Below are 21,543 nucleotides of genomic sequence, written 5' to 3' on the forward strand. Positions count from 1 at the left end.
AGGAAGCACTTCGGAAAGGGTGAAGTGAATGCCTAAAGCATCCGGAGGACTAAAAAAAAAAAAAAATGTCAAGTTTTTCTGAACTCTGGAGGTTAACCAAAGTTTTAGAACAATCATGAAAAATGTTTATTCAAGAAAAGTGGCTCAATCTCCATAAGATCAGCAAGCTTTGTGGTATTTTAACTTGTCCATCCCCTTCTTCACTGTTCTTTGGTAACCTTGAAAACCAACAGCCTTGCACCTACAAAACTAAGATCCAAGATTTCAAGTGCCAAAGCTAAGTCCTGGTGCAGCCAAATAAATAAATATAAAAAAAGTTTTTAAAAACATGCAGGCTCCAGAGCTCTGCGTTTGAATCTCAGTTCTTCCACCTCTCGGCTGTGGCTCTGGACAACTCACTGACCCTCTGTATGCCGCCACACTCTCATCTGTGAAATAGGATTGTGCGGGAGTGTAAATGAGTTTGCAAAGGACTTACAAAAGTGACTAGCACTTAGTAAGTCCTCAGTACACCTCAGTGACAGTTACACAGGACCTTACTCTTTGAATTCTAGTTTCACTTCAGGTAACCTAACAAAAGACAAGCACAAGGAGGGACTCTGCATGTGCTCCACATGTGGTACATGTCCTGCTGGGTCAATTTGGGGGTTCATGCTGGGAGTATCTCCAAGAGGTTGACAGACTTTCCAAACATCTCACTGAAGGTCACCAAATGTAAAAAACCACCGATAAGGATGCTAACAACTTCATTTAGACTTTCTACATCCCATAATATTGTGAAAAGAAGTGTGTAAATTCCATTTTCATTACCCAGTGGTTTGTGGTGAAGATTGAAGTGGACTCAAGTAGCAAAAGCACTAAGAGGCTCTGAGAATTCTGACATTCCCTCTCTCTTCACTTTCTGGAAGTGCATTTGGATTTCTTTTCTCAAGTGACCTGGGTGGTGAATAGATTGTCCCAAGAATATGAGGCATTTCTGTTCATGGTGTTCCCTGCTGCTCTTTTTCTAGGAAATCCACTTGTGTTCTAAGAAGATGACTGCATTCACCTCTGCCCTCAAGCAAGTCATTGAAAAGCTGAGCTAAGGCCAAAGCTTCTCCAAAACAGTTTATAGAGATTCAGATGTATAAGAGACTCAGAAAGTACCAAAGAGTCTTAGAAACAATCGATGGACATGCTGCCCATCTAATGTAATTCACTCCATGTGCAGGCATATTTACAGCACAACAATACCTCACCTGACTTAGGAAATGAGAAAACTTACAACCCATAATTTCTGAAAAATTGGAGCTAGTTCCTTTGGGTGCCCAAATATTTCATTTTAACCCTTTTACTTAAAAAAAAAAAAAAAGAAAGAAATGATTCTGAAGTGTGATCTACACTGGCTGGTTTCAAAAGAATATGGAAAATTATTTCATCAAGGGGGACATCATCTCCAGCCACTAACAACTAAGACTCAGCCTGAGCACATCTCCTTCCCTTCGGGGCAGGCTCCACTTAAATCCTCCTGTGTCCCAGATGGAGATGCCACCAAGTACACAATCCCTTAGAGATCCAGCCTCCACAGCACCATCTCTCAGACCCCGCTCCAGTTAGCCCTGGAGTCCTGTTGATTTTATCATGTGACTGTTTCTCCATTTCTATCTGTTCTCCAATGGCCCCCATTTCCGGAGCTCACCATCCCCTCTACCTGGACTACTAGCAAAGCCACCTCTCCCTTCTGCATTAACTGATGGTCCGTGTGATATATCTGCTCCTGTCACATTGTTTGAAAGTCTTTCCATGGCTTAAAGTTGCCTTAAGGATAAAGCCCAAGCTTGAGAAGAGAGCATATGACTCCCTCGGTGACACAGACTCCGAGTCTCAAACGTTTCCTCTGCTTCTGCTGCTAAGTCACTGCAGTCGTGTCCAATTCTGTGAGACCCCATAGACGGCAGCCCACCAGGCTCCTCTGTCCCTGGGATTCTCCAGGCAAGAATACTGGAATGGGTTGCCAGGTCCTTCTCCAATGCATGGATGCATGCTAAGTCACTTCAGTCGTGTCCAACTCTGTGCGACCCTATGGACAGCAGCCTACTAGGCTCCTCTGTCCGTGGGATTCTCTAGGCAAGAATACTGGAGTGGGTTGCCATTTCCTTCTCCAACTTTTCCTCTAATCTTCTCTATGTCTGTTGATGCTCTGACTGAAATACAGCGCTACTTAAATGTTTCCATACAGGAGCCTCCAGGCCTTGCTCCTCCTGTTTCCTGGATCTGGAATACCATTCCTCCTCCTCTTGGCCTCCTCTCCCTTTAGGATACATCTGAGGCTCATGTCCCTTCTTTCAGAAAGTCTTCCTCCTTCCCTGCCCATGCTTGCTGGTTGAGCTGGACACTCATCCTTAGAGGTGCTATGGTGCCCTGTGCCTATGAAGAGGTCAAAGACCATGCTTAGTTTAATCACATGGTGATACAGTTCCAGGGAATAGCAAGAATAGATTAGAAGGCCTTCTTAAATGAACAGTGCAAAGTAGTAGAGGAAAACCAGAGAATGGGATAGACTAGACATCTCTTCAATAAAATTGGAGATATCAAGGGAATATTTCAGGCAAGAATGGGCACTAAAAAGGAAAAAAACGGTAAGGAACTAACAGGAGCAGAAGAGATTAACAAGAGCTGGCAAGAATACACAGAAGAATTGTACAAAAAGGGTCTTAACCATCCAGATAACCAAAATGGTGTGGTCCCTCACCTAAGAGCCAGATATCTTGGAGTGTGAAATCACACAGGCCTTAGGAAGCATTCCTATGAATAAAGCTAATGGAGGTGATGGAATTCCAGCTGAGCTAGTGAAAATCCTAAAAGGTGGTGCTGTTAAAGTGCTGCACTCAATATGTCAGCAAATTTGGAAAGCTCAGCAGTGGCCACAGGACTGGAAAAGGTCAGTTTTCATTCCAATTGCAAAGAAGGGCAATGCCAAAGAATGTTCAAACTCCTGTATAATTCGGCTTATTTCACATGCTAGTAAGGTTATGCTCAAGATCCTTCAAGCTAGGCTTCATCAGTATTTGAACTGAGAATTCCAGATGTGCAAGGTGGATTCAGAAAAGGCAGAGAAACCAGATATCAAATTACCAACATTCGTTGGATCATAAAGTAAGGAATTCTAGAAAAACATCTACCTCATTGACTATGCTAAAGCCTTTAACTGTGTGGATCACAAGAACCTGGAAAATTCTTGAAGAGATGGGAATACCAAGACCACCTTACCTGTCTCCTGAGGAACCAGGTCAAGAAGCAACAATGAGAACTGTACATGGAACAATGTACATGTTTGAAGGGCTGTGGCTGCTGAGGAGCTGCCTTCTGAACCCTCACAAGTACTTGTTGTAGCTCTTCTGAAAACAAAACAAAAAAAAAAAGGAAGCGCCTAAACATACTGATTTCACAAAGAGGGAAAGTATGAACCAAAAGATGTTTTACAAGCTAGGGGTGGGGATGGAATGGGAGGGCTTTTGGGTGGTGTTGGGCTGCACCCCGCAGGCCTATAATCCCTAAATGTACCCAGCTTCAAGACCAAAGAAACAGCCCGGAGTGCATGATGGAGACATCATGGTTTAATGGATGGGGGAGCCTACCTAATTGAAGCAAGGTCCTGGGGGAACACCCCACCGTGTGCGGTGATGGGAGGCAGGTCATGGTGGCAGGCTTCACTCCTCAGGAGAGGGGGAGGGTGCCCATTAAAGCCAAAATTGACATCAGGTGGGCTCATTAGTTACCAGGGAAACCAGGAGGGGGGTCCTCTCCTCATAACCCTTTTGATAAGAATAATCACCAGCTGGGGTCTGGGGAAAGTACTAGGAAGGTGAGTCGTGTGAGTAGGGTGCAGGTGCAGCAGGCACTGCTCGGGCAGGGGAGGGATAGACATTAGGACCACAGGCATCTTGGGGGGCCCAAACATACCTTCCTCTCCAACACACCCCATATGACCTAGACAATCTTGGCCAGCCCCTCCTCTGTCATATTGCTGGGGTCAGGTTTGTACAGGGGACACTTCCACCAGATACCACAAATACAATGCAGACTGGCCACCCCGGCTGGTCACAAACCCAGAGTCACCCCCCTGGGAGGAGTGGGCCCTGGCTCTAAGAGAAACATTTCACTGGCTTAGTCTCAGCTGTCATAGCACAGGTCTGCACCCCCATGTTATGCTGAGTGCCATTACAGGTGAACCCGTTAGGTCTTCCAAATATGAGCCAGTTAATGCCATTATTTCCAGTAGTCATGTACAGATGTAAGAGTTGGAGTATAAAGAAAGCTGAGTGCCAAAAAAGTGCTGCTTTTGAACTGTGGCATTGGAGAAGAAACTGGAGAGTGCCTTGGACAGCAAGGAGATCCAACCAGTCCATCCTAAAGGAAATCAGTCCTGAATATTCATTGGAAGGACTGATGCTGAAGCTGAAACTCCAATGCTTTGGCACCTGATGCAAAAAACTGACTCATTGGAAAAGACTCTGATGCTGGGAAATATCGAAGACAGGAGAAGGGGATGACAGAGGATGAGATGGTTGGATGGCATCACCAACTCAATGGACATGAGTTTGAGTAGGCTCCGGGAGTTGGTGATGGACAGGGAGGCCTGGTGTGCTGCAGTCCATGGGGTCGCAAAGAGTCGGACACGACTGAGCAACTGAACTGAATCCCATTAGTTGGAACTGTGTACCCAGAAGCCAGCCTATTCCATTCCACATAACAGAGCCCAGGGGGCTCATGGGCTGTCAGCTGTACAGTGACATTTACCTACAGGGGTCCTTCTGATGTATTGGCACATGGAACCCTCCCCTCCACTTTCAGTAGTCCCTACATCATCATATCAGCCACTTCAATTTTCCACAGAAGTCCCAAGGAGGACAACAGCAACATCTCACTGCACACCCAGCAATTAGACATATCTCACAGTAAAGCCAGTGTTGCTGCTCCGTCTACGAACAGATTTACTCCCTGAGACAAGGGAGAAAATGTAAGACATCTAACAGGCACAACACAGGGGAGATGATGACCAGAAAGCATAATACAAGCAGTAAGCACATTTTAAGATAAACCACACCTGCCTGTGAATTTTGTCCTCATCTGCAATACAGTTCAGAAAACTCAATGGTTCAAGGATACAAGAACATGTCTAAAATCACATATACAATGTCACCTAGTTCTACTTTGGATGTATAAACCACAACTACTCCATTTTGACTTTCAAAATGATTCCCTTCCTCAATGGCCAAAGCAGATGTACAATGCATATCTGAACGATGACAGAATGGTCAGTAAAATTTACGTGAAACCCTGTGTAAACCAGAATGACTCCCCCCCCCCCCCCGCAACATGTGCAGATTTTTCGATCAGTTCCCCTTTTGATGTCACATCTTCCAAATCAGAAAGCAGTGATGATCAAAATACCCATCCCTTGATGCTGGGGTGCTGGCTCCTACCCCAGGTTACCCCAGGTTCAGATTATGTCCCTCAGTGCGAGGTCTCCTCTGTATTTTGCTAGTTATTCATATTGCAGGAAAATTAATCAGATGTCGTGAACAGGCTCAGAGGTATGTTGATGAGGAAACACTTTATTTTTCTCACTGAGAGCCAACATGTTATCACTTATACTCAATTGTACATGTGCTTTTAGCAGAAGACTTAAAGCAATGTTGCACTTCATGAGCAGTTACGCTCTGTGACAATTTCACTAGATCATTTTCTTTCCAGACGTCAGAGCAAAAGTATGGTTAACAGAATAACCTTCAAAAACACAGACCTCAATTAACAGAACTAGAATTTAACATCCACTAAAATACAATATTTGGAGATGGCAATGGCAACCCACTCCAGGGTTCTTGCCTGGAAAATCCCATGGACAGAGGAGCCTGGTAGGCTGCAGTCCATGGAGTCGCAAAAAGTCGGACACAACTGAGCAAGTTCACTTTCACTTTTCACTTTCCTGCATTGGAGAAGGAAATGGCAACCCACTCCAGTGTTCTCGCCTGGAGAATCCCAGGGATGGCAGAGCCTGGTGGGCTGCCATCTATGGGGTCGCACAGAGTTGGACACGACTGAAGCGACTTAGCAGCAGCAGCAGCAAAATATAACATTGCTCTAAAATTACCCTCATCTCCACCAAACAGCCGAATCAAGACTAATTTGCAAAATATGGTCAACTGACCATATATGCGCCTCCAAAATGGACAGAGGAGCCTGGTGGGCTACAGTCCATGGGGTCAGAAAGAGAGAGACACGACTAAGCAACTAACACACAGGCATTAGGCCTGCATAATTCCCATGTTACTTTTGGGTAGGGCTTCTCTGGTGGCTCAGATGGTAAAGAATTTGCCCATAACACAGGAGATCTCTGCTCAGGAAGATTCCCTGGAAAAGGGAATGGCAACTCACTCCAGTATTCTTGCCTGGGGAATTAAATGGAAAGAGGAGCCTGGTGGGCCACAGTCATGGGGTCACAAAGAGTCAGACACAACTGAGTGACTAAGCACACAGGACACAAAGTGGCTGTGGTGGAACTCTTCAGAAGTCTCAGACCAAATTCCCCAAAAGCCTCTCAAAGCCAGGAAAGCCATGCCAAAACCTGCTCTCACACTCCACCTCAGTGAACTTCTCTCTTCTAGAGGTCCCCAAAATATCACAATTCCTGCACATGACAGGAGACAGTCTTTCCCATTCATCTGCTAAGGCTGCTCAGAACCCAAGAGTGTCCAGTATCTGGAGGGACCAGGCAGAGAGAAAGAAAAAGCGTCAATTCTACCCACAGGTGTAGTTTACCAAAGTGCTATAAATCAAAACCAACTTGAGGGGAAGGGCTTCCTTAATCTGAAAAACACAGATCAAAACCAGCAATATTCTAGACAAAACTAGTAAAAGTTATAACCATATTCACTAGTTCACTCAGTAACCAACCCTTTTGTCAATTTTTTATGAAGCCGTCAGGTCTTCCATTAAGATTCTTTAAGTTCTTAGCCAGTTTAGAAATATTAATACAATTGAAATTTATCAGAGGCCTGTCACTATCAAAAGGTCCTTCCTATGAATCTTCTTGAAGGTGAAGCACTTTGCAAAAGCATCAGATAAAACAATAACTGTCTATAAAAGACAAAAGATGTAAAAAGACAAGCCTAAGCACCTGATTACAGTGTAAGCAATAAAGAAACTTGGATACAATAACTAGAATTATGACCAATGACATTGTATAGGAGACAGGGATCAAGACCATCCCCAAGAAAAAGAAATGCACAAAAAGCAAAATGGCTGTCTGAGGAGGCTTTACAAATAGCTATGAAAAGAAGAGAAGTGAAAAGCAAAGGAGAAAAGGAAAGATTTACCCATTTGAATGCAGAGTTGCAAAGAATAGCAAGGAGAGGTAAGATAAGCTTTCCTCTGTGATCAATGCAAAGAAAAAGAGGAAAACAATAGAATGGGAAAGGCTAGAGATCTCTTCAAGAAAATGAGAGATACCAAGGGAACATTTCATGTAAAGATGGGCTCAATAAAGGACAGAATGCTTCCTAACAGAAGCAGACAATATTAAGAAGAGGTGGCAAGAATACACAGAAAAACTATACAAAAAAGATCTTCAGGACCCAGACAACCACAATGGTATGATCACTCACCTACAGCCAGACACCCTGGAATGCAAAATCAAGGTGGGCCTTAGGAAGCATCACTACAAATGAAGATAGTGGAGGTGATGGAATTCCAGTTGAGCTATTTCAAATCCTAAAAGATGATGCTGTGAAAGGGCTGCACTCAATATACCAGCAAATGTGGAAAACTCAGCAGTGGTCCCAGGACTGGAAAAGGTTAGTTTTCATTCCAATTCCAAAAGAAAGGCAATGCCAAAGAATGCTCGAACTACCACACAATTGCAGTCATCTCACACACTAGTAAAGTAATGCTCAAAATTCTCCAAACCAGGCTTCAGGAATACATGAACCATGAACTTCCAGATGTTCAATCTGGCTTTAGAAAAAGGAGAGGAACCAGAAATCAAACTGCCAACATCCACGGGATCATCGAAAAAGCAAGAGAGTTCCACAAAAACATCTATTTGGGCTTTATTGACTATACCAAAGCCTTTGACTGTGTGGATCCGAATAAACTGTGGAAAATTCTGAAAGAGATGGGAATACCAGACCACCTGACCTGCCTCTTGAGAAACCCGTATGCAGGTCAGGAAGCAACAGTTAGAACTGGGCATGGAACAACAGACTGCTTCCAAATAGGAAAAGGAGTATGCCCTATTAGAACATTATAGGTATATTTTCACCCTGTATATTTTCACCCTGCTTATTTAACTTATATGCAGAGTACATCATGAGAAATGCTGGGGTGGATGAAGCATAACCCGGAATCAAGATTGCCAGGAGAAATATCAATAACCTCAGATATGCAGATGACAGCACCCTTATGGCAGAAAGTGAAGAAGAACAAAAGAGCCTCTTGATGAAAGTGAAAGAGGAGAGTGAAAAAGTTGGCTTAAAGCTCAACATTCAGAAAACCAAGATCATGGCATCTGGTCCCATCACTTCATGACAAACAGATGGGGAAACAGTGGAAACAGTGGCTGACTTTACTTTTGGGGGGCTCCAAAATCACAGCAGACAGTGACTGCAGCCATGAAATTAAAAGATGCTTGTTCCTTAGAAGAAAAGTTATGACCAACTTAGACAGCATATTAAAAAGCAGAGACATTACTTTGCCAAAAAGGGCCGTCTAGTCAAGGGGAATTCCAGAAAAACATCTACTTCTGCTTCACTGACTATGCCAAAGCCTTTGACTATGTGGATCACAACAAACTGTGGATAATTTAAGAGATGGGAATATCAGACTACCTGACCTGCCTCCTGTGAAACCTGTATGCTGGTCAAAAAGCAACAGTTAGAACTGGGCATGGAACAACAGACTTGTTCCAAATTGAGAAAGGAGTACATCAAGGCTGTCTATCGTCACCCTGCTTCTTTAACTTATATGCAGTGCACATGATGTGAAATGTCGGGCTGGATGAAGCACAAGCTGGAATCAAGACTGCCAGGAGAAATATCAATAACCTCAGATATGCAGATGACACCACCCTTATGGCAGAAAGTGAAGAAGAATGAAAGAGCCTCTTGATGAACGTGAAAGAGGAGAGTGACAAAGCTGGCTTAAAAGTCAACATTCAAATAACTAAGATCATGGCATCTGGTCCCATCACCTCATGGCAAATAGATAGGGAAACAATGGAAATAGTGACAGACATTATTTTCTTGGGCTCCAAAATCACTGTAGATGATGATGTAGCCATGAGATTAAAGGTATTCGCTCCTTGGAAGAAAAGCTATGACCAATCTAGAAGCCATATTAAAAAGCAGACACATTACTTTGCTAACAAAGGTCCATCTAGTCAAAGCTATGGTTTTTCCAGTAGTCATGTATGGATGTGAGAGTTGGACCAGAAAGAAAGCCGAGTACTGAGAATTGATGCTTTTGAACTGTGGTGTTGGAGAAGACTCTTGAGAGTCCCTTGGACTGCAAGGAGGTCCAACCAGTCCATCCTAAAGGAGATCAGTCTTGGGTGTTCATTGGAAGGACTGATGCTAAAGCTGAAACTCCAATGCTTTGGCCACCTCATGTGAAGAGTTGACTCATTGGAAAAGACCCTGATTCTGGGAGGGATTGGGGGCAAGAGGAGAAGGGGATGACAGAGGATGAGATGGCTGGATGGCATCACCAACTCGATGGACATGAGTTTCTGGGAACTCCGGGAGTTGGTGATGGACAGGGAGACCTGGCGTGCTGTGATTTATGGGGTCGCAAAGAGTCGGACACGACTGAGCGACTGAACTGAACTGAACTGATAGACAAATGATCACTTGAATATGATGCTAGAATAAAAATACTTTTAGATCTGTTAAAATGAAAGTTGCTCAGTCATGTCCGTCTTTTTGTGACCCCAAGGACTATGTTTAAGGAATTGTTTGAGGTAGCTAAATCCTATTCTTCCAAAGTAGCTAACCAAGAGATAATTCTAAAATTGAAAAGTTACAATTACAATAGAAGTAACAACATTGTATACAGGGATATAGAAAGAATTCCCAGAAGTAGGTAAAAGATTTGAAAGTAGTTGCCTTTGAGAAGCAGAAAGAGGAGATTGAGAGGAAGGGGCAGGTGACTGTAGTCTCTCAATTTAACTAGTCATGCTATCACATTTTTGAGAACAACATATTTATAATAAAAATTAAATAAAAACACAAATGCTACATTATCTGCTTTGATAGGATTTTGGATTAACTAGTTGTGTGCAGCTGTCAAAACTCAATGAATGCATACTTTAAGATTTACATATTTCATTGTATATATATTTTACATCAAAAGAAAAACTGATAAACAAAGCCTAAAATTCTAATGACATGCATAAGGACATCTGTAATTTACTTCAAAATCCTTCCCCCAAAAAAGATGGATCAATGAATGGATAGAAGGATGGATAAATACATAATAAAACAAGTACAGTAAAATGTTGACAGTAGATCCTAGGAGGTAGGTATATAGAGGTTTACTGTAAAATTCTTTCCATTTTGCTGTGTGTTTGAAAAGTTTTATAATAAACGTTTGGAACAAATAAAAACAAATTGAGCACTAAAATTAAGAGAGAATGTTCTGTCTGGTGTACCACCTAGGTAAGCTTTAATTTTAAAATGCCACTTGCTTTCCAGAAGCATTCTGTAGCCATTTGACCCACAGATGACTGGTCAAATCAAAGAGGGCAGTGACACGTGAAGATGAGGGCAGACTGATATTTCTTGTTGGCACTTTTACCAGTTTCTCTACAGGGTACGTATGTTGTGCAACAATGAATTTTTAATCCCTCTTAACAAGATTTGTCCTCTGGTTATAAATATCCCTGTTGTCACATGCTCACCTATTTCTTAGCTCCAACTGAATTGTAAACTCGTCCAAGCTATAGATTATAACCTCCAGGATCACACACCCAGTGGTTCAACGATATCAGTTTTACTCTAATATACCACAGAGAAAAAGTAGCTCCCTGGAATAACAGATTAAGGAACAAATAAGCCAGAATGTCTGGGGAATAGAGTCATACAATTTTCATTACAATGACTCTTAGGGCTTGGATCTAGTCTCGTTGTGGAGAAACTAAGTGTAAGAGAGATTAAGTGACATATCCAGAGTGATATAGCTATTTAGTGTGATTATCTTTGGGTATTTGCTTCTTTATGTCCATTTAAACTATTAAATAAGTCTATGGGATATGACACACATATACTTGAATAAACAGCCACCCTTTCCCCAAAGAGCACTTGATTTAAAAAAAAAAAAAAAAAGAACAAAACTATGGGACAGGACTTAAGAGATGGTTACTGAGCCAAACTTGGGTTTGCTTGCCTGACTTGCAGCAAAATCAATCTACTGACATGGGGTTGGGTGAAGGAAAGGACAGTGTTTATTGCAGGGCCAAGCAAGGAGAATGGGTAGCTCATGCTCAAAAGACCTGAACCCCGTGATGGCTTTCAGGGAAGGGTTTTTAAAGGCAACATTATTAGGTTTGAAGGTTGTAGGGTGCATGATCAGCTTGTGGACATTCTTCGAATTGGTTGTGGTGAGGTCACTGGGTGGTATATTGGAAGTTAACATCATCAACCTTCTGGTTCCTACCAATCTGGGATCTACATGTTTGTGATCAGCATGCAGTTACTTTCTTACACTTGGTAGGGTTTTAGTATCCTCAAAAACAATTCAAGGTATGGCTCAGGATATTATCTATAACCCTTAAGGAGGAACTAAAGGTCTTTGATTTTATTTTATGGTTAAACTACTGTAATTTTGTCTTGCTTGATGGCTATTGCTGTTGTTTCCGTATTTTCCCACTTCTCTGATTAAATATACTCTTTGGAACGTGGGGAAGGTCTAAGAGGCTAAATCCTTTTTACAAACAAGAGGTAGGAGACATGGAGGGTATGTTGCCAAGAAGGCCCCACAGAGTCTGGCTCAGTTTCAAGACCACAAGTTCCTATCCAGTCTGTTTGTAGGGTGAAGTGGGAGCAGGAGGATGTTAAGTGAGTGAAAAGTGTCTGTGGTAAAATTAGTGATACACACTACTTTGTGGATGAAGCCCGAGCATATTACACTGAGAAGCCAAACACAAAAAGGTCACATATTGTATGATTCCATTTATATGAAATATCCAAAACAGGCAAATCCATAGAGACAGAAAGCAGACTCATGGTTGCCAGGGGCTGGGCAGAAGGCAAATGAGGAGTAACTGCTTACTGGATATGGGTTTTATTTTGAGGTAAATAAAATGCTTTGGACCTAAATATAAATGAATATATTATGAATGTACCAAATGCTACTGAATTGTTCCCTTCAGAATGGTTAACTTTATATTACGTACATTTCACCTCAATAAGGAAAATACACGTCGAATGAGAGCAAAAGCAAACATAGCAACATGTTAACAACTGGTGGATCTAGGTACTGGCCATCAGGAATTCATTGTACTTACACTAGCAACATTTCTGTTAGGTTTAAAATTTTTCAAAAGAAAAAGTTAATAAAATATCACTAGAAAACAAAGAAATCATTTACTGATATTGCAAAATTGAGGTCACCAGTTGCAATCTAAAATTCATACAGTTTCATATCTATCATTTGATCACTGGCATGTCAAAAATAGGAACAACTCTTACTTCATTGGCTGGTAAGGTTTCTAACAATGAAAATTACTTTCCAGGGGAGTCACAAGCCAACACTCTTTAACTTCAGAACCTATTAACATGCAGATTTCTGAACATCAGCACCTAAAAATACATTTATTGGGTCCTTTTGAACAGGTGGTAGTAAGATGTAGTTTAGCTGAAGGGTCTGAGCTTTGGAAATTACATGTGTATATTCTGGCTTTGTCACCCGCAGATGAGTCTTACCAATCCACTGATGGATAAAAGCAAAAGGGTGCAAGGTGATGGAGAGTTTCACAGGAGTAACACTAGGGGCACAAGTGACCATTTTGACCCTTGCACAGAGTGTCCTGAAACTCAAGCAGTGATATAGTAAAGATGATACCCCATCCTGTAACCTCATAACAACCAGAAAATGGCATGTCTGCCTCTAATGCACAGTGGGTCCAATGGAGTTAATGCCTCCCTGGTTTCTTACAGGTCCAACACCTAATTCTAAATTCCCCATTCAACTATGTCTGAGGCCTGAGACAACAGATCAAGCCTGTCTACACAGGGTGAGAGGCTAATTGCTTCTCTGACCAAGATGTAGACACACAAAAAAGTACATAAGGATGTGAAAGGTTATATCGTAATGTGATCATGCTTAACACTACTGAAGCTGTACATTTAAAAATAGTTAAGATGGTGGACTGAATGTTATGTGTTTTCTACCACAATACTTTAAATATACATAAGACCCAAGTTTCAGTTTTCACACAGCAGACATGAGGATGGCTTCCTTTGTGTCCAAAATGAAGGTACACTGCCAATCTGTAAAGCCGGATGCAACTTAACACACTTCAAATGAAATACAATCTGTTCCTATGGAGGAAAAAAAAATAACCTAGAAAAACACTCAAGCCTCTGCACAAATCCATGTTCAATAAGAAAAATGGACGTAAGAACAGGTTATGGCAGAAGGACATTAAAAATAGAAAAGAACTATTGAGTTGAAGGTGTTACCTCAAGAGATAAGTACGAACAAATACTGTAGAGTAGCTGTCTCCATATATCAGATGATGACATAAACGGATCCATTCCCATTTAGGGTTTACTCATTGCTTCTGAGATGCAATTTATTGTTTATCTTGACACTGCTTTGGGGTTTACCAAATCACTAAAGGGAATAGGAAGTTCAGTTCATAAATATAACTTTTGTAGTATGACATATACAAGGATGTTCCACTTCAATAACTGAGTTCTTTTTCATTTTTTCTTGCAAAATTTTAAATTTTCCCAGAATTTTGATCATGCCTATAAGAACAAATCTATGTTCCATCAACAGGGCCTCTTCATTCACACTTTTAACACCCAAGGGGTAATAGTTTCAAAAGACTAAAATGCTATTCTTCTCTAAGTGTTATCTATATCACAGTGAGTGTTGTCTAAAGATTTGGTAGAAGCCTTCACTGGAGGGATTTCAAGTATGGAAACAGATGAAGGAGGAAATATCTGGAGTGGTGGATCCTGCCAGGTAAGTAGAGGCCAGCTCTGACTTTCATTCTATTTCTTTTTTTTCCTTCCTTTCACCTCATGCCCAGAAGTTTGTGTAAGTAGACCTTTTCTTGTGATAAAAACAATGTCTTAATTTTGGACCTAATAACACTTCAGAATAAATGCAGGGAGTTCCCTGGCGGTTCAGTAGTTAGAACTCCAAGCTCTCACTGCCAAGGGTCCTGTGTTTGATCCTGCTCAGGGAACTAAAATCCCACAAGTGACACAGTGCAGACAAAAAGCAAAGAAGCATCCAAGTTTTTACAGAAGTCAGAATTTGGGAGAGCATGTTTTCCAAATATGCTTACATAGGCATTATTTTTTCATTCATCAGTTCAGGGCTAACCTTGTTGTGGATGTTTGAAAAGATGGCCACAAATGCTCTGACACTCCTCCCATAAATCGCCAGGGTCTAATTCCCCCCTTCTGCCTTGAACCTTGGCTAGCCTTGTTTGGAAGAAATAGAATTTAGGAGAAGTGATGCTATGTGACTTCCAAGGCCTGGCAGCTTCTGCTTAGTTCTCTCTGAATACCTGCTCTCTGGATAGCTCTCTCTTGGGACCCAGCCACCATGCTCTGAGAATCCCAGGACAAATGCAGAGGACAGGTGTAGGTACTCCGGTGGACAACCCAAACTGCAGTCCTACCTGACAGCCGGGATCAGCTGCCAGGCTTTTACAAGCCATCATGGATGTCCAGTGCAGCTGAGATTCTGATGACTGTAGGCACAGCAGACACTTGACTGCAACTGTGTGAGAGACTCCAGTGAGAACTGCTCAGCTGAAACTTCCCTGAATGTCTGACCCATATAGTGGTGAGCAAGGCTAAATTTTAGTATATATAAAATTACCCTGAATTTGGGGGTATTTTGTAATACAGCAGTAGATAGCTAAGCAAAGGAAAATAACAGAATATGAAACTATATAGCAACAGAAATTGTCAAGCAAGAAAATAAAATTAAGATAATTTAGCCATGAAATGGCCCATTTGTTTTTGTTTTTTTTTCCCCATTTAAACATGAGCATTTATAAGTTAAGAGATGTGTGTTTTCATGTTGCTCAGAGTAGAAAGACATAGATTCAGAAATGTAATTTGAACAATTAAAACTATAGATGTTTTCATGTAATCAAAATATATTGTCAGATACTGTACTAGACATCAGCACAAATTCTGTCCTCAAGGAACAAACAGTCTAGTGGGATACATGGCATGTTAAAAAACATTTCAATGAGTTTCATGTGCATAAAATCCTAACAATATTTCCAGGCACATCCTAAGTGTCATGTACCTGCAAACAAAGTAAATAAACATAGATTCGCTTATTTATTCGACAAATACTTATTTATCATCTTCTCCATGGCAGGCCCCACGTGAGGTGCTCAACATTCAGAAAACTCAACATTCAGAAAACTAAGATCATGGCAGCTGATCACATCACTTCATGGCAAATGATGGGGAAAGAGTGACAGACTTCTTTTTTGGGGGGCCTCCAAAATCACTGCAGATGGTGACTGCAGCCATGAAATTAAAGATGCTTGATTCTTGGAAGAAAGTTATGACCAATCTAGACAGCGTATTAAAAAGCAGAGACATTACTTTCCCAACAAAGGTCCGTCTAGTCAAAGCTACGGTTTTTCCACTAGTCAAGTATGGATGTGAGAGTTGGACTGTAAAGAAAGCTGAGCCCCGAAGAATTGATGCTTTTGAACTGTGGTGTTGGAGAGGACTCTCAAGAGTCCCTTGGACTGCAAGGAGATCCAACCAGTTCATCCTAAAGGAAATCAGTCCTGAATATGCAGTCCTGAATAAGGACTGATGCTGAAGCTGAAACTCCAATACTTTGGCCACCTGATGCAAAGAACTGACTCATTGGAAAAGACCCGGATGCTGGGAATGATTGAAGGTGGGAGGAGAAGCGGGCAACAGAGGATGAGATGGTTGGACTGCATCACTGGCTCGATGGACAGGAGTTTGAGTAAATTCTGGGAGTTGGTGATGGACAGGGAGGCCTGGCCTGCTGCAGCGCATGGGGTCACAAAGAGTCGAACTTGACTGAGCTACTGTACTTAACTGAACATGGTGGGACCCGTGTGAAGTGCTAGAGAAAGAGTGCTGAATAAAGAGTTTACATTCAGAGGAGAGGACAGATCCTGAACATTCGACAAGCACGGGTATCCTGGAAGCATTCCTGGGATGCTTGGGAAGCCAGAGAAGGCTGCTGATCCCAGGAAAGCTAAACAAAGGCTAGGCTAGACCAGGCCAAGGCTAGAGAGATTTGGCAGCATGTCTGATAGCCAAATAACAAGAAGAGAAAAGTAGTTTACCCCAAGCCCAAATGGAAATCTAATACGTAAAGTCAAATTTGGGAGAGGCCTGAAGGCCAGTGAGGCAATCAAGATCTGTTCCACAAATTCCACACTGGATCAGAAGGAAAGTCCAAGTGCAGAGACAAGCACTGGACTGCATGCATTGGACCACACATGAGAGCTGAAGAAGACAATGTTGTTGGAATACAAGACTGGGCACAGTGCTCAAGCCTCTGGTACTTTGGCACTAGAAATAGAGTAGAACACCCATTGCACAAACAGGTCTGGACCAAGATATGTTGCAGCTGAGGCAAACTAAGAATTAGATATGTGCTTCTGATGCTGTTCTTCCAATATTAATGCAACCTTTTCTTACTGAGGGAGGAGAACTGGCACCAGGTTGATTTTTGTCATTTCTACTGTCTACTTCGCTAAAGTAGGACTGATTTGTAAGTTGATGGTTACAGAAATGTCACACGTGTAGATCTGAGTTAAATAGTACCATATTTTTGATTTCCATTGGAAATAGTATAACCTTTACAGATTGGTGCTCAGAGCAATTATGCGCTTAGTCTGTCTTTTAACTTGGCTCTGAGCCTGAAGGATCCCAGAATACGAGTGTCTGCTAATTGCCCTGGTGTGAATGGCCAAGGGCTGGTGTGTGTGTATGTGTATGTGCATACAAATAAACGTGTATCTGTGTGTGATTGTTTGTATGTATGTGCATGTGTGTGTGTGTATGGGCATGCATGTGTCCCTCCTCCTGAACAAGGTGGATTCTACCAGGGTTAGAAATATGTCAGTAGTATTGAATCATCTAAATTTTATCACTTGCGAGTTTAGAACTCACCACTTTTTATATAGCCTTTTCCCTTTTTCTTCAAACCCCAGAGCTTGGATTCAGGAGTCTGCAAGCATGGAGTCCACCCAAAGATGGGCACAATAAAGGATAAACATGGTAGAGCCCGAGTAGATGCTGAAGAGAATAAAGGATAAACATGGTACAGACCGAGTAGATGCTGAAGAGATCAAGAAGAGATGGAAAGAATACACGGAAGAACTGTATAAAAAAGATCTTAATGAACCGGATCACTACAATGGTGTGGTTAGTCACCCAAACCCAGACATTCTGGAGTGCTAAGCCAAGTGGGCCTTAAGAAGCACTGCTGTTAATAAAGCTAGTGGATGCTATGGAATTCCAAAAGAACTATTCAAATCTCTAAAGGAGGATGCCATCAAAATGTTGCATTCATTATGTCAACAGATCTGGAAGACCCAGCAGTGGCCACAGGACTGGAAAAGGTCAATCCTCACCCCAATTCCCAAGAAAGGTGGTACTAAAGAATGTTCTAACCATCAGACAATTGCACTCATTTCCCATGCTAGTAAGGTCATGCTTAAAATGTTAAATACTAGGCTTCAGAATTAGGTGAATCAAGAACTTCCAGATGTCCATGCTGGGTTTAGAAAAAGAAGAGGAACTAGAGATCAAATTGCCAACAGTTGCTGGAGTATAGAGAATGCAAGGGAATTTCAGCAAATCAGCTATCTCTGTTTCATTGACTACATGAAAGCCTTTGACTGTACAGATCATGACAAACTGTGGAAAGCTCTCAGAGAGATGGGAATACCAGACCATCTTACCTGTCTCTTGAGAAACCTGTATGCAGGTCAAGAAGCAACAGTTAAAACCCTGTATGGAACAACTGATTGGTTTAAGATTGAGAAAGGAGTATGACAGGGCTGTCTGCTGTCACTTTTCTAACCTATATGCAGAGCACATCAGGAGAAATGCCAGGCTGGATGAGTTGCAAGTCTGAATCAAGATAGGCAGGAGAAACATCAACAGCCTCAGATATGCAGATGATACCACTCTAATGGCAGAAAGCAAAGAGGAACTAAAGAGCCTCTTGATGAGGGTGAGGGAGGAGAGTGAAAGAGCAGGCTTAAAACTAAATATTCAAAACACTAAGGTCATGCCTTCCAGACAATTACTGCATGGCCAATAGAGGGGGAAAAGGTGGAAGTAGTGACAGATTTCCTCCTCTTGGGCTCCAAAATCACTGCAGATAGTGACTGTAGCCATGAATTCAGAAGACAGTTGTTTCTTGGCAGGAAAGCAATGACAAACCTAGACAGTGTGTTGAAAAGCAGAGAGATTACTCTGCCAACAGAGGTCCATATAGTCAAGGCTATGGTCTTCCCAGTCATCATGTATGGTTGTGAGATCGGAACACCAAACAATTAATGCCTTCGAACTGTGGTGCTGGAGAAGACTCCTGAAAGTCCCTTGGACCACAAGGGGTCGAACTAGTCAATTTTTTTCTTTTTTACTTTACAATATTGTATTGGTTTTGCCATATATCACCATGAATCCGCCACGGGTGTACACGTGTTTCCCATCCTGAATCCCCTCCCACCTCCTTCCCCATACCATCCCTCTGGGTCATCCCAGTGCACCAGCCCCGAGCATCCTGTATCATGCATCGAACCTGGACTGGCGATTCATTTCACATATGATATTATACATGTTTCAATGCCATTCTCCCAAATCATCCCACCCTCGCACTCTCCCGCAGAGTCCAAAAGACTGTTCTATACATCTGTGTCTCTTTTGCTGTCTCGCATACAGGGTTATCATTACCATCTTTCTAAATTCCATATATATGTGTTGGTATACTATATCCTAACCAGTCAATCTTAAGGGAGATTAAGCTTGAATATTCACTGGAAGGATTGATGCTGAAGCTGAAGCTCCAGTATTTTGGTCATCTGATGCAAACAGAAAACACATTGGAAAAGTCCCTGATGCTGGGAAAGATCGAGGACAGGAGAAGAGGGTGTCAGAGGATGAGATGGCTGAACGGCATCACTGATGCAATGAACATGAACTTGGGCAAACTCCAGAAGATGATGAGGGACAGGGAGGCCTGGCGTGCTGCAGTCCATGGGGTCACAAAGAGTGGGATATGACTGGGCAACTGAACTACAAACATGGTAAAGCCATGCCTGTGATCCTTAAAGGCTGTAAGACCCCGGGCACGTTCTCAACCCCATTAAGTGGTAGTTTCCTGAGCTTTAAAATGGGGATAATAATATTTCACTCCTAAGATGGCTGTGAAGAAAAAACAGCATACTGAAAATATTGAATGTGATTCCTGGATCATCATAAGCACTAAGTAGAAGCTCTTATGGTTAGAATTGTGGGTGCTAAACAAGGGCTACAAACATCTAGATACCACCCAAACTAGGGTTTATACTCATTTCCCAACATTACAGCATGCCTTATAAATAGTTAAAATACTAAACAAACTATAGATATAACTAAATCAACCTACTTAAAATGGTTCATCACTTGCCACTTTACAAGGTACTCTAAAGTTAGTCAATTCTCTTCTAGACAAACAGATGGCTTTTCCTCATCTTAATATACGTAGAATGATTTTGTGAACACAAGCTGATCTGTCTTAAAAATCTAAGCATTCTTTTATCTCTACATAAATTAGTAATTCAAAACAAAATTTTTAAAGAACAAACTTCCATTTTGCTAAAAACGAGAGTCCATTAATGGATGCCTTTAAACTTAGCAAGCTCTCCAGCCATCTTATCGGTGGGTTTTTGTTGTCTCCCTCAAATGCACACTGATGGCCAGGCCTCAGCAGCATCAGATGGAATGAGATGCAGCTAGCCAACAGTCCAGGACCACCTTCTTCCTGGGCTAGATTTTAACACTTCTATGCTGCTGCTGCTAAGTCACTTCAGTCATGTCCGACTCTGTGCGACCCCATAGACAGCAGCCCACCAGGCTCCCCGGTCCCTGGGATTCTCCAGGCAAGAACACTGGGGTGGGTTGCCACTTCCTTCTCCAATGCAGGAAAGTGAAAAATGAAAGTGAAGTCGCTCAGTCATGTCCGACTCTTAGCAACCCCATGGATTGCAGCCTAGCAGGCTCCTCCGCCCATGGGATTTTCCAGGCAAGAGTACTGGAGTGGGGTGCCATTGCCTTCTCCATAAGACTGCTATAGTGGACATTTAATCCATTAATTAATGATGAAAAAGGAAGGGATAAGAGTGCTATATTCTGACATCAATAGTTTCAAAGAGCCTAATGAGACTGTTTGGAAGGCATACTAGGATGCCTTCCAAAATTGATTAGCTCTACCATTGATGGGAGTAACTGAAGAAAACATTCAGCACAGTTTGATTCAACAGTTCTTTTCTGAACTGCCCATGAATCCTGAAACTGAAGTTCATCTGGAGTTTATTTATACCATGTTTACAGAGATCCTGAACCATGAAAAAGAGCAGCTCCTTATCACCGACTGCTCCATCTGTTCATCTATTCATCCATCACTCTATCCATCCATTCATCCATTACCCAGCTGCCCCACAAATACTTACTGAATGCTTTTCCTCTCATGGAGCTTACCAAGAATGATGAGATATAATATGGAGCTATTATTCTAGAAATAACAATAAATAAAATAAATGAGGGGTGAAGGAATACAGTGCAGTATATGTGTGCAAATTTAAATAGGAGAGAAGGGATGGTCTCAGTAAGTAGGCAATATTTGGGCAACAACCTGAAGGAGGTGAGGAAATAAACCATGCATATGTCTGAAAGAAGAATGTTCCATATAGAGAAACAGCATGTGCAAAGCTGAGTGTGTACTTTGTGAGATGGAGAAATACCAAGGAGGCCTAACATAGCACAATTCCACTGGTCTATGAGACCAGAAAGCCCTGGTATTTTCCCACACTGTGTTATCCTGGGTTCCCTGGAAAACAGAGCCTGAAGAAAGGTTTAAATGCTAAAGCTTTCGTGGGAGGTATAATCCATGGCAGCTAAAGTGAGGAGAAAAGAGGGAGATTCAAATACAAGGTGAGGGGCTTCCCTGGTGGTCCAGTGGCTAAGACTCCACACTCCCAAAGCAGGGGGCCTGGGTTCAGCCCCTGGTCTGGGAACTAGATCCTGCATGCCGCAAAGA

Source organism: Bos taurus, chromosome X (genome assembly GCF_002263795.3).
Source record: "Bos taurus isolate L1 Dominette 01449 registration number 42190680 breed Hereford chromosome X, ARS-UCD2.0, whole genome shotgun sequence".
Taxonomy (NCBI): domain Eukaryota; kingdom Metazoa; phylum Chordata; class Mammalia; order Artiodactyla; family Bovidae; genus Bos; species Bos taurus.